This window comes from Taudactylus pleione, unplaced genomic scaffold (assembly GCF_031769625.1).
Source record: "Taudactylus pleione unplaced genomic scaffold, aTauple2 ptg001990l, whole genome shotgun sequence".
In the NCBI taxonomy this organism is placed as follows: domain Eukaryota; kingdom Metazoa; phylum Chordata; class Amphibia; order Anura; family Myobatrachidae; genus Taudactylus; species Taudactylus pleione.
The window spans coordinates 8,754,434-8,769,564 of NW_028286386.1; the positions used below are offsets into that span (position 1 = coordinate 8,754,434).

The 15,131-nt window shown below is 41.0% G+C and overlaps 1 protein-coding gene across 6 annotated transcripts in view; it reads right to left on the bottom strand.

The window, feature by feature from the left end:
* Positions 1-7,223, bottom strand: part of CCDC87 (coiled-coil domain containing 87) — an 84,257-nt gene extending 77,034 nt beyond the window's left edge. For 3 of the 6 annotated variants that reach the window (XM_088465437.1, XM_088465432.1, XM_088465438.1), the window contains exons 1-2: positions 7,150-7,182; positions 6,934-7,033 (exon numbers count right to left, since the gene is read on the bottom strand). The gene's annotated coding sequence lies outside the window, so the exon portion shown is untranslated. Of the gene's footprint in view, positions 1-6,933; positions 7,034-7,149 lie in introns of those variants that run through there. The other 3 variants (XM_088465434.1, XM_088465435.1, XM_088465436.1) reach the window with 3 other exon arrangements.
* Positions 7,224-15,131: the final 7,908 nt, after the last annotated feature.

A 15,131-nucleotide genomic window follows, 5' to 3' on the forward strand; every position in this document is an offset into this window, starting at 1 on the left:
TATCGTATATCACTAAGGGTCTGATGCTAACATTATATATTCTTAGACATATTCATATTTATGTATAGTATTTGTGTGCAGTAGCATTGTGTCGTATATGGTCAGATCCATATATGTTTTCTCTGCTGGTTAGATACCGGATAATATATATTGCAGTTTCTAAAAATATGTTTCTGTTCCTGGGGGAAGACTCCGTGTTCGGAGGCCTCCAGGTGTTTTGTTCTTTGGTTATTATATATTTTGCTCCACTTATCTTATGCAAGCAAGGTAATATATTTTATTGCATTGTTTAGTTTAGATTAATAGCGTGGATAGAGGTGTTCAGGTATAAGGTATGCCTAGGTTGGGTGTGGTATACAGGGTGGGGGGTGGTATAGGGGTTGGGTCTATGCTAGTTGTATGGGATAGTTTGTTTATTTTCTTTTTTTTCTTTTCAATTGTAGTGGTTTCTTTCTATTTTGTGTGGTATCACATACTTATTCTTCATATGATTCTTTGGTTGTTTAAATATTTTTGTAACTGTCTGAATGTCAATTTCACACAATATTAATGTTCTCACTTGGAACGTGAGGGGCTTGAACGGTAAGGTTAAGAGATCGCTGGTGTTCAGACAGGTAAAAAAATACGCTTCAGATATAATTTGTCTAATGGAGACTCATTTGACGGGTGGGAGATTGTTGTCGTTAAAGAAGCCATGGATAGGATGGACATATCACTCCTCACATACTTCAGCGTCGCGAGGTGTGTCTATTCTAGTGCGGAAATCCGTTCAGTTCCTTTTGGAAAAGGTGCAGTGTGATGCATGGGGTAGATACGTCTATATCCGTATTATTATTGTCAGTATATATCCCACCGCCATACTCCCATGATGTTCTCAAAAAGGTCGCCGAATTCTTGGCCTTATTCCCGGGAACACCTGCTCTATGCTTGGGGGACTTTAATAACATATTAGACCCTCTGTTAGATAGACATAGAATGTCTGCTCCAGTTACACAGGGAGGGGAACAGGTTTCTCGAATATGGTTGGAGGAATGGGCCTAGTTGATGCCTGGAAGGTGAGGTATCCCTCTGTGAGACAATATTCCTGCTTCTCATACACACATTCAACATTTTCCAGGATTGATCTGGCTTTAGCTACACCAGATTTGTTGCCTAGAATCCACAAGATAACATATGAGACCAGGGGGATTTCTGACCACTCCCCAATAACAATCAGTCTGGACTTGGAGGGTCAGAGGGGCCAACAATTTTGGAAATTTAATACGTTTTGGCTGTCACGCAAGGGCTCTGGAGCCGAGCTGGAGGCGGAGTGGAAATAATTTTTTGAATTAAACAGTGGTACAGCATCTGTTTCGGTTTTGTGGGACGCCTTTAAGTCATTTCTCAGAGACTCTCTTATTCGTAAAGTTGCTGGCTTGAAGTTTTGCTATAAAAAAGTTGAAATGGATTTGGAGGCTTCATGCAAATCCTTGGAGTTAGCCTATATTGCTGACAGTTCAGAATTAAATAAAAAAGCTTGGTGGGATGCCCAAAAATTGTGGGAGGTTTGTTTGATGGACAAGGCCCAATATAAGTTACTTTTTAATTCACACTTGCAGTATGCATCAGGTGATAGACCCGGTTCTTATCTAGCAAACTTGGCCCGAATTGAACAAAAGTCACCCAATACAGTGAAAACGAGTTGGGTCAGATAATGCTGAATATGTACGCACCCCAGATATTGTTGAGGAATTCGTTAAATACTACTCTGGCCTTTACGGGTCTAGGTTGGTCCATTCACAACAGGAGGTGAGTGAATTTCTGTCTGCTGTATCACTCCCGACACTCTCCCCAGAGGCAAGGGATTCCCTTGACTCCCCATTGACATTAGAGGAAGTAGAGGTGGCCCTCAAGTCGTTCCCAAATGGTAAAGCCCCTGGCTTAGATGGGGTCCCCTTGGAGTTATACAAAAAACATAACAAAACATTTATACCTCAACTATTGGAGCTATTTAATCAAATTTATGTAAGTAATATGTTGCCAAATTCTATGTCTGAGGCACTGATAGTTGTCTTACCTAAATCAGGCAAGGATCTTACTAGGACTGAATCATACAGACCCATTTCTCTCCTCACTACAGATGTAAAAATCCTTGCAAAAATATTAGCCTCCAGGATTAATCGGGTCATAACACAATTGATTCACCCTGATCAGACAGGCTTTATGCCCGGTAAGTCCACGGCAATAAATTTACGGCGGTTATTTACACACTTACAAATAAAACGTGAGGACCCACAAACCTCTACTATCATGTCACTGGATGCCGCCAAGGCGTTCGATTCGATTGAATGGATATTTCTCTGGGAGACTATGGAACGTTTTGGTATTGGTCCGGGTTTTATTAAGTGGATAAAACTTTTATATTCGGACCCTGTGGCGAGGGTGTCGGTGAACGGTTTTATTTCCACATCCTTTTCTCTGTATAGGGGAACAAGGCAGGGATGTCCCCTGTCACCCATCCTGTTCGCTTTGGCCATTGAGCCCTTGGCCAGTATGATTAGAAATCACGCCGACATACATGGGTTTCAGCTTGGATCCAGGGAAGATAAAATTGCGCTGTATGCGGATGACATACTACTCTTTGTCACGCACTTTGATACCTCTATGCCTAAGGCCTTGGAAGTTATTGACTTATTTGGAAAATATTCTGGCTTATTAATTAATTGGGATAAATCATGTATCCTTCCCTTCAGGGGGACTTGTCCTGACGTTCCTGTTACAAATCTTCCCTTGAAATGGGTGAATTCATTTAAGTATTTAGGTATATGGATCTCTAATACCCCTCAACAATATTTGTCACTAAATTTACTGCCGCAAATTGCTTATCTTAAATCTCGTGTCCCAATTTGGAGTAAACTGCCACTAACTTTAACGGGAAGAGTGAACCTGGTTAAAATGGTTCTCCAACCTAAAATCCTGTACATTCTTTGTCATTCTCCGGTGTACAACCCTCAGAAATTTTTTAAACAGATTGATTGCCTTTTATCCTCTCTACTGTGGGCCAACAAAAGAGTCAGGATCAAATTAGATACTTTAACTAGGCCTCGTGATTCGGGTTGCTTGGCATTACCCTTTTTTAAATTGTATTATTTTGCTGCACAATTGACACATGTATGGGAATGGATTAATAACAAGACTGGTGATTTCTTGCCTTCCCTTGTCCTGGCTCACTATAAGACAGGCCTATCTCCATTGCGACTATTGCTGAGTGATAATATACATATAGTTAATATGCCCTTATTTAGGCAGGACATCACTATCTGGAGACTGGTTTCCCATCTCTTACAAGCGGAGGGCATAGATCCAGACACTCCCCTTGCTCATGCTAATTGTCTCAGGGAGCTCTCTGCTCTTCAGGTCGGTGAGGCCTGTGGCCAGTGGGGTATAGTCTCTATTGGACAGATATTTCAGGCAGAAACGTTGAAGTCCTTTCACCAGTTGCGCCTAGAGTTTGACGTCCCCAACCATTTCTTCTTTAGATACCTCCAGCTTAGGCATGCCATCAATGCCCAGTTCTCTGTAGTTCCTTTATCTCTACAGGAGTCTCCCATTAAAACTTTATTGCAATCTGCTGGTTCTGACCGCTTAATATCTGGGATTTACTCTAACTTGTTGAGCAGGCATCATAAGTCTGAGTTATTATCTTTAAAACTGCAATGGGAAAATGATGTTGGCGTAATGGAGGAGGATGATTGGAGAGCAGCTCTTGCTAGCCCTCGTTTTGCTACCACGTCCGTTAGATACCAGCAGATACAATACTTTATAATACACAGAGTATATATGACACCCGTCCGATTAATGAGAATAGGGGGCAGGACGGATTCAAAATGCCCTAAATGTAACTCATCTGAGGGGAACTTTTGGCACTTAATATGGTCATGTCCTCTGGTGAATTCCTTTTGGCAGGGGGTACTCCGTGTTATTATTTGTACGGGTATACCTCAAGATATTCTTACTCCTACAACATGCATTTTGGCTGCGATTGATGCAGACACAATCGATAAACATGTCATACGATACACTACTAATCTATGTACGCTTGCCAAAGTATGTATAGCAAGGGAGTAGATGACGACTTCAGGGCCAAACCTGGGAACATGGCTATCCTTGGTTGGGGCGGTTGCTGCACATGAAAAGTATGTTTATACTGCCAGAAATGCAATGCAGAAATATTATGCTACCTGGGAAAGATGGCTTGATTCTCCACATAGTTGTTCAAGGATGACTGTGTCTAACCTGTTCAGTGCTTAACTCCAGGGACTTACGTTATCATAGTACGTGAATGTTGTTGTGTGAAGGGGCGTTGCCGTATATGTATATGTCAAGTTATATATCTACTGTTTGCTAGCCATGTGAAGGAAGGAATATAATTCACTTGCTATTTAAATGCTGTGAAGTGAGACCACACACATTTCCCTTTTTCTTTTTTTGTATTTAGTAGGTTTTTTTTTGTTTGTTTTTTATTGTATTATTTACAATGTTTGTACAATGTAACTTTATTATGCATTTAAAAAAAAAAAACCACAATAAAAATTATTGGATTTAAAAAAACAACAACTGCACGATATTGCTAATATTGTACAGCTATATGCGATAATTGACCAACATGTTGGAGAGATGATAGATGCGATTTATCGGCCGCGGGAGTGCGCATCTGTCATCGTTCAGGGCCTATCCAGTAGCAGATATAATGAACGATTGAACGATATATCGTTCAATCGTTCATTTTATCTGCTAATGGATAGGTCCCTTAACAGAGACATCTCTGCACACATACTGCCAACACTCTACTTTGCTACTTATACCCCTTTTACACAACAGCTAAAACCAGGGTTATTACAGGGTTAACCCAGGTCGCTGTTAGGTGTAAAAAGGGCAGGGGTTGGAATTCCCAGATCGAGTGACCCGGCAATCCAACCCTGGTAGCTTGCAGGGTATTAACACGGGAGCGACCTGTGAAACCTTGCAGTGTAAACGTGTAACCCGGGTCCAATTTATAGCATGGGGACTTCGGCGCTTGAAGATGATGTCACACTTGTGTGCAGTGTGAATGGCGCTGCACTGGAAAAGGGGTATGTCCTGTGTCTGACCTGTTTTGGAACTGTGGGCCTGATTCAGCAAGGAATGCAATGCTGCGTTCGCATGCACGCAGACGATATTTGCAATCTGCGCCTAAGACACAGTGCATGTACACGAACCAGGCACTGCGAATGGGAACGCGATCGCAGACAGCACTCAGACCTACCACCCAGTGATTGACAGGTAGTGCCGTTTGTGGGTGGTGACGGGGTGTGGTCGTGCGAATGCAGGTATGTCAGTGCGTTCCAACGCCGTTGAAAAGGCGTGCATAAATTAGGGATTGCGAGAACCTACGCTGCCTGAGCTCTCACTGCGTGCAGGAGATGTAGCAAAGTCTGCGGGAGGGTCAGGTCAACCACTATTCTGCATATGGGTCCGATAGTTTGCGATGTTTCTGTTATCTTGTGTCCTACTCAGGCTGTGAGTAAAGGGAGGTGGGCAGCATTATATATTGCTAGGTGTCTGCATCTTGTGCTGCGGTTGCCGTGTGTATACACTGATTAGCATATACACGCAGCGGCCGAGCGCATGCGAACGCAGCATTGCGTTCCTTGCTGAATCAGGCCTTGTGTTCCAAATCTCGGGTCAGTATCAGGACTTAGGTGGAAAAGCAGTATTATTTTTAGCATGTAAGGAAGAAGACGACGAAAATCAAATCTACAATTACCTATGAGCACGAGGACTAGAATCAGTCCATAACAAAGAACATAAATTACAAGCACCAGGTGCAAATAGCAATTAATGGGCACATTTACCTATAAGATTGCTATGTCATATTTTACCTTTCCTTTATAAGAAGGTAGAGTAAAATTACGTAATCCCATAGAGAATAGGACAGTTCCCTGCCCATATAAATGTTGGTTGGTATGAAGCAATGGGATATGTCTACAACATGTATTAACCTATACCAGATACGGGTCACCATTCAATTTTAATCAATGAAATAAAAGTTATAGTTTAAAAACGATTTAGTCGAAAAGAGTTCCCTCCAAAATAGTCTCTTTCTTTTCTCTTTGCCCCACCAACCCCAATGGAATATCCTGTTCCCAAATATGAGAGAGATTACAAATCTATTGCTGGTTTATCTAAAATGAAAGATAATTATAAGGACCTTGTGTGGAATCTTTTTGTTTTGTCTGTCATGTTGGGCCCATGTTAAGTAACCGCTATAATTTCCTTTTTTACAGTTGACAGCAAACCTGAAGATGACAGGAAGTTTTTCATCTCCATTCCAAAGTGAAGTGGTGTGTAATAAAACGTGGTTACACAAGTGTGACTGATTCCAGCTGGTTGTGACAATTACACAGAGTCATCCACAGCACAGTACCAATGGAAATAACTCATTATAAAATTGCTTCATATCTTCTGGAAAAATTCCTCAAAGCCAACTAAGGGGTGTCTAGGCTTGTATAGAGACTCCAAAAATGTGATGTATCAGTTTAAACGTACAAAAAAAAGAAGAAACCCAATATCCATCAATTCTATATTGGCGCACACATCAAGCTCTGTTGGGAATCTGTTTAATATATATATATATATATATATATATATATATATATATATATATATATATATTAATTCATATACAGTGATGGAAAGGAACATCAGTAACATCATTTTGAATCAAGTAAAATAGTATGATGGGACCTGTGACAGAAATGCCATAAAAGTTTGAAGGTAACTTGCAGCATTTATAACATAGATTATAACGTGAATAAATTACAAATAATAACTTGTTAAAGGAAACTAGAAGTTCCGAAAATGAATCGGGCAATAACGATTAAGCTCAATGAAACTCACTTTAATGAAACTTACGTGTGCGATAAGGCGCCTGTGGCTGTGGGTACAGTAGGATCTAGCTATCTCCAGGCTGAATCCATCGATCGCACCAGAGTAATGTGACCGATGTTATAATCTAGTGTACAAATGATGAACATTACAATTGTTATAATCGCCGCAGGGCAGGTTCTGTAACTCCCGACATGTTGGTGTATGTAGGCGCTCAGCTGTGTGCGGACATTTGGTACGTACCTGCTGTAAAGTGTGCACACCCGTCTGTGTTGCCTGTGCGGGTTCTGCGCCCCTGTTGCTAAGCGCCGGCTAATAACAGTAGCGGAGGAGGCGCTTCTACTACTGTGCAGCCGGTCAGCATTCAGTTCTTAACTGCACTAAGCACAGCAGCACACATCACACACTACACTACACTGCAGCACTGAGCCACTGGCAGAACTGCATACAGCACAGAAATTACAGCACTGACCGAGAGCAGCGCACAACTCAGGTTTACAAAATGAATTGTCAGCCTGAACCAGTCTGTAAACAGGACAAGGGAATCCCAGATCACCATACATGTGTAATACAAGTCATTTCCATAGGGGTGGGAAGCGGTCTGGCTGGCAGCCAGGCAATTTGTAGCAGAGGGGATTAGTTAAACAAACTGGCCCAGTGTGTGCTACTGGCAGAGAGCGAATGACAAAAGTTGTGAGGTGATGTGGGCAGTAATAGACTGCACTCCAAACCCCTTCCTCTCCATTCTAGGGTTGCATAATCGGTAGCCATTAACACCATATGCTATTGCTGGCAGTGAACCATCAGCTGGGAAACATCAATGTTTTTAACCGCTGATGTTTTAAAACCTCCATCCACTCACTGGTTATCTCCAGTGCAGACTACTGTAACCGCCTCCTATCTGGCCTCCCTGTCTCCCACCTCTCTCCACTCCAATCTGTCCTCAGTGCTGCTGCCCAGCTCATCTTCCTTTCCAAACGATCTACATCTGCCTACCCTTCCAGACCCAGTTCGGTCCTAAAGGTGGGTGCACCTGCGGATCAGGCCAACATCGGAAAGTGCGTACACGTCTTTCATTACATCAACAGATCGGTCGTACATGCTGCTCAATCTGCCATTGTGATGAACGAGCCCATGGATGTCACAGGGGAATGATATATTATGCTGTTGTTAACCAAATCGTGTGGTGTGTACGGACCGCTCAATATGTCGGCTGTCGCATTGTGGATCGCCCGGGTACACAGGTTGTCTAATGTGTACCCCAGCTTTACACTCAAAAAGCCCTCACCCAATTCGTATTTATTACCAGTTATTTATATAGCTCACTCATATTCCGCAGCGCTTTACAGAGAATATTTGGCCATTCACATCTGTCCCAGTGGAGCTTATACTGTACACAACAATCCAAAGAAATAGAAGAATGTCCTGTAATGGTGCACAAAAAAAGGGAAATAAATGATTCTCAATAAGATATAACTTATTATTATTCTTTAAAACCTTAAGTGAAATATTATAAAATGTATAGATATAGAAATGGTAAACAAAAGATTGGAAAAAGAGATATAATAAAATTGACACTGACACACTAGATGCCGCAATCCAACAATAAACTGATTATATATTATTCTGAGTATCTATGACTTTTATTTATTGTGATGTGTGTGGAACCTTTAAATTAAAAGAGTGTTAAAAATGGATGTATAGTCGGTATATCCCTTTGAGTATACCATGTAACTTTAGATCGGAGGACTAGAAATACCCCTTTTACACCAGAGCTAAAACCCGGGTTATTGCAGGGTTAAACCGGGTAACTCGTTGGTATAAAAGGGGACAGGGTTGAATTTCTGGGTCAAATGACCCAGCAATCCAACCCAGTTAACTTGCAGGGTTTAACATGGGAATGACCCGTGAAACCCTGCAGTGTAAACGGCGCGATCCGGGTAACGATGACCTGGAGAGCACCGCATGTTGTCCGATTGTACGGCTTCAGTGGCACTTGGAGATGTCATCTCCAAGCATCCACTTCCATGCCGGAAGAGCTGGGTCAATGCAGATCCGGCTCCTGTGTGAACGGCGCCGACTCAGGAATATCCTGGGTCACCGCCCGCTAAATTCCAGGTCTTATCTGGTTTGGAACCCTGTTCAATTTCAAAAGAAAAGCACATTGCAAGTTTGTCTAGCTGTGAGATTCCTTATACGTACATCATAATATGCTAGGTCTTCAAATAGTCAATAGGATACAATATATCTAGATGTTACTCTAATGCTGGCCATACACTAGTACAACCAGCATAAGATGTGATTCATCATACGTTTTCCCTTGAACTCCCCAGCAGCTCCCTGGCTGTACGATTTGGTGCTTTAGAGACATACAATGTACTTACGATCCGACGTACGATCACTCGCCCCTATACGACTGTTCATCGCCAAAAACATGCAATCATAATAGATTTAAATGATGCCAGTCGGACACATGATGCATCGCATGCACAAATACATGGCATGATCTGCATACGATTACGACGGATAATATGGGCTGCATGTCTGATCATAAGATAAGATAGAACAGCGGCGGGAGGGTGCATCGGATCGTATTCCTACCTAAATACTACATGATTTCCACACAATGCATCGTACGATGCGTCTAAAATCATGTAATCGGTCCGAAATCGCGCTAGAGTATGGCCTTCAATATATCTAGATGTTACTCTAAGTTGAAACAATTGTTTACATTACTACACAGTACTCTCTATTTCTCATTCAATCATATGTAGTGTTGTTAATTGCCCTGCTGCCCAGGAAATGTGATTATTACAATTAAATTAAAGGTTCAACTTCACGTGTATAACCTTTATAATGTGTTATAAATTCGGCACTCAGTAACTTGGTGCGTCATTCGATATATAGTCCCAGTGAGTCTCTCTCTCTCTCCTCTTTTTCTCTCTCCTCTTTTTTTTCTCTCTCTCAATTTAAAGGACCCACACACATCACAATAAATAAGAGTCATAGATACTCAGAATAATATATAATCAGTTTATTGTTGGATTGCAGTATCTAGTGTGTCAGTGTCAAAATTTATTATATCACTTTTCTAATTTTTTTTCACCATTTCTATATCTGTACATTTTATAATATTTCACTTAACAAGGTTTTAAAGAATAATAATAAAAAGTTATATCTAATTGAGAATCATTTATTTCCTTTTTTGTGCACCATTACAGCACATTTATTTGGATTGTTGTGTATATGATTCTTCATATTGTGGCAGCACTCCCACAAACTGATTTATGCACAATGTATAAAATTGGGGCCTGATTTAAGAGTTAGTGCAATGGTCCCCCTCCCCCCTTAATTCAATACTCAGTGGAGCTTACAATCTATATTCCCTGCCACATGTTCGCACACATACACATTAGGGTTACATTTTGTTTGGAGCCAATTAACCACGCAAGCACAGTTAGGGCCGTAGTGGGAATCAAACCTATAACCCAGAACTGGTTAAGAATACCATGTGTTGACTACCCACCACCAGCACCAACTACTGCATTATACACTTTTTCAATACCATACATTCTAGCGATATTTATTATACCCTGGTGCAACAACTTGTCTGGGGAACTACTGTAGCACCAAACTCAGGGCACGATTCATTAAGAATCGCAACTGCAAAAGCGCTCACAGTTGGCCGATTGTTGCATACTGAGCATGCATTGCAGCGCGCGAAGGCACCACGGCGATCGCACTGCGATCAAGCAAAGCAATCGCAGAGTGATTGACAGGCATTGAGCGTTTGGGGGGTGGTGACTGGGGTGGTCAGAGAAATGCAGGAGTGTATGTCTGCTTGAACTCAGTTGCGTGGGCGTGCAAAAAATGTGCCATTTTTTTTTTTTCAAAATCTAGTTCTGTTCCACCTCACTGTGCTCCATCCAACATCAGCGCAGACTTGGAACAACCACTAGGAGAACGCTGAGCCTGTCACAAACTTTTAACTGCTTATAAAAAGGAAAATACATCAATCTGCATGTACAGTCAGGTGCATAAATATTGGGACATTGACCGAAATTTCATATTTTGGCCTCTATTCACCACCATAATGGCTTTGAAATGAAACAAACAAGATGTGCTTTAACTGCAGACTTTCAGATTTCATTTGAGGGTAATTACATCCAAATCAGGTGAACAGTGTAGGAATTACAACAGTTTCTATATGTGCCTTCCACTTTTTAAGGGGCCAAAAGTAATGGGACAAACTAAACAATCCTAAATCTAACTTTCACTTTTTAATACTTTGTTGCAAATACTTTGCAGGCAATTACAGCCTGAAGTCTGGAACGCATAGACATCACCAGACGCTGGGTTTCATCCCTGGTGATGCTCTGCCAGGCTTCTACTGCAAATGTCTTCAGTTCCTGCTTGTTCTTGGGGCATTTTCCCTTCAGTTTTGTCTTCATCAAGTGAAATGCATGCTCAATCAGATTCAGGTCAGTGGATTGACTTGGCCATTGCACAACATTCCACTTTTTAGCCATAAAAAACTCTTTGGTTGCTTTTGCAGTATGCTTCGGGTCATTTTCCATTTGCACTGTGAAGCGCCATCCAATGAGTTCTGAAGCATTTGACTGAATATGAGCATATATTATTGCCCGAAACACTTCAGAATTCATTCTGCTGCTTTTGTCAGCAGTCACATCATCAATAAATACAAGGAAACCACTTCCATTGGCAGCCATACATGCCCACGCCATGACACTACCACCACCATGCTTCACTGATGAGGTGGTATGTTTTGGATCGTGAGCAGTTCCTTTCCTTCTCCATACTCTTCTCTTCCCATCACTCTGGTACAAGTTGATCTTTGTCTCATCTGTCCATAGGATTTTGTTCCAGAACTGTAATGGCTTTTTTAGATGTTGTTTGGCAAACTCTAATCTGGTCTTCCTGTTTTTGAGGCTCACCAATGGTTTACATCTTGTGGTGAACCCTCTATATTCACTCTTGTGAAGTCTTCTCTTGATTGTTGACTGACACATACACCTACCTCCTGGAGAGTGTTCTTGATTTGGCCAACTGTTTTGAAGGGGTTTTTCTTCACCAGGGAAATAATTCTTCTGTCATCCACCACAGTTGTTTTCCGTGGTCTTCCGGGTCTTTTGGTGTTGCTGAGCTCTCCAGTGCGTTCTTTCTTTTTAAGAATGTTCCAAACAGTTGCTTTGGGCACACCTAATGTTTTTGCTATCTCTCTGATGGGTTTGTTTAGATTTATCAGCCTAATGATGGCTTGCTTCACTGATAGTGACAGCTCTTTGGATCTTATATTGAGAGTCGACAGCAACTGATTCCAAATGCAAATGTCACACCTAGATTCAACTCCAGACCTTTTACCTGCTTAATTGATAATGAAATAAAGAGGGAATAGCCCACACCTGTCCATGAAATAGCTTTTGAGTTGATAGTCCCATTACTTTTGCCCCCTTAAAAAGTGGGAGGCACATATAGAAACTGTTGTAATTTCTACACCATTCACATGATTTGGATGTAATTACCCTCAAATTAAATCTGCAAGTCTGCAGTTAAAGCACATCTTGTTTGTTTCATTTCAAAGCCATTGTGGTGGTGAATAGAGGCCAAAATATGAAAATTCTGTCAATGTCCCAATATTTATGCACCTGACTGTATGCCTGTAACCACACTGCTTGCCCATATGTGATTAATCTCTAGACAAAAAGGAGGTATACAGTTTGGCCCACTACTTGTGTGGCTCACCTCCTTTCATCCAATACTAATGGCATCAGCAGGCAATCCTTAACTGGCTGGAAGGGTCACTGATCCACCGGTTATTCTGTAATATTATTGAAAGTTCTCTATCGTCCACTTCTGGAATTTATTTGTACAGACCAAAATTTTATGTAAACAGATGAAAAAAAAGGCAAAAACACAATTGTCAATACGTAAAACATTTTATTGCATTAATACATTTTGTAAACATACAAACTTTAAACAATGTAATATATAGAAACAAAACCAGATGTCATACTTCTAACAAAAGCAAAAATAAATTTTGCCATGATGTTAAAATATCCCATCATATGTATAAGATGTAACATTGGTTTTTAGAACGTTGAAATGCATGCGGTGTTTGGATGTCAAATGACCAGTAACTATTTGTATGACAATTATATCATATAAAATGTATTTAAAGTAAAGGTTCAAAATTCAAGTCTCTTCTCTGCCTGTGGTACGATTGCCTGCAGATGGAAAATATAAATTTCCTATCCTCTGTCTTGCTGGATGTCTGTAATTAACCATATACTTTCACTTGCATAAAACAGCCTGTACTAAAATACCCTCTATTGCTGCAAACCTATTTATTTTTATTTACAGGTTGCACTACAAATGCCATGCTAGGGACTTTGCCTGTCTTTGCTACTTGTTTGTATTTTTTTTGCAAAATAAAGCAACGAAGAACAAAACATGTATCAGATTAAAATCTGTACGATTACGCAATCACTTATTTTTAAAGGCAGGATTACACAACAGTGTTTCTTCGCTACATATAATATACCAGCTTGCTACATTAATGGTTGTAAATGAATTTTTTTCTAGATTATACGTTTCCACAAAAAAATACTAGAACACAACATGACTGCAGACAATTAAAATTAAACTAAAACAATGTTCAGATAAGATTAAAAAAAATGCAAAACTATAATGTGCATCATTTGGCATGCTATAAAATAAAAGCGACCACGTTAAAATAATCAAGTGTTTTCAGATTACAAGTACAGAACAATAGATATACATTCAAATCCATGCATACCTCATAAGCAACACTGTGACTATCAAAGTATGGAGGACCAGTATACGAGCTAGTGAAGGAGGTTATGTAAAACAGGGCAGTTCTATACTATACAAAATGGGTAAGCTGTAATGAGTAGCAGGTCTACAAAGTAATGCTGGCCACGTACACAGCTTTTCCTTACAGCTACTGTTAGCATTGGATTTGCAAGCATGGACAGGATAAGCACATTTTATGCCAGCTCAATAAAAAAAAATGGACACTTACTACTGGAACATTTTTGAACACCACAATGCAGCTATTTTTGTGCAAGGACAATAGAAAAGCAACAGTTATTTATCTGAAAGGGCTGCATTATTTTTATGCTAATCCAAAGCATTTATATACAGCAATTACAAGTACTGTGTGTAGCTAACCATTTACAATGCTCCATGGAGTGCCAGGGAACAATAGAAATAGTAGGTGACACCAGTAAATGTGCAGTGGTAGGAGCACATTTTATGCAGCGGCCATAGAGCAACCTGCAGACTGCTATGGTATAGCCCCATGGAAACATCTTGTGCCGATGCCAAGCTGCGCACAAGGCGCCCATAATTGCTCTTTCATCGTACTGATCTGTGCTCAAACCAAAAGGCTAGCAATAATTTATAGGTCTTGGTTATACTGCGAGATGAATTTAAGCAATTAGATTTAGCATTAATTAGTTAGATCAGAATTCTACCAGACTCCGCCAGCAGTGTCAGCTCTCATTGCTTAGCTATGCCTACTAAATGGTCCATTTCACACAAGATGTAGAAACCGAAATGAATAGTTTGTGTATGCACAATAAATATTATGCATCCGATTATATGCAATTCAGCAGTTGCACCTTAAAATGGAGTTGAACATTATAAGCATGGCTAGTACCAGTACTTCACTATATCGGTCTACAGCCAAGTTCTCTCTGTTTACGAACCAAGGGTCTGGAGTCAGCAGTGATCCAGAATGTGATCGCAGCTGTAAAAATATAGTAATGCCTGCCAAATCACATCTGGCATAAAGACGCCCACTGCTGCCTTCTCATATCCGTCCAACCTCGCTCTTCTGCGTGTACATCGGTACCATCGACACACATCGGCCAGTCACGCAGCATTTATACCAGGTCTGACCAGACACAGAAAGTGCAAGTCTCGCACTCAGGGAGCTCTCATGCTGCGTAGGCAACCACAGTGGCTAATTTTTGCACGCCCATGAAACGACATTAAAACAGTCAGGCACGTCTGCATTTCTCCGAGCCACTCGTCCCCTCACCACCCCCCAAATGCTGACCGCCTGTCACTGATTTTGCAATGGATTCCTATGGGCGTCCAGAATCGCAATGCGATCACTGCGCACACAGTGTGGCTTGTACACATGCGCAATGGCAGACATTCCCTCGTTATGAGTCCGT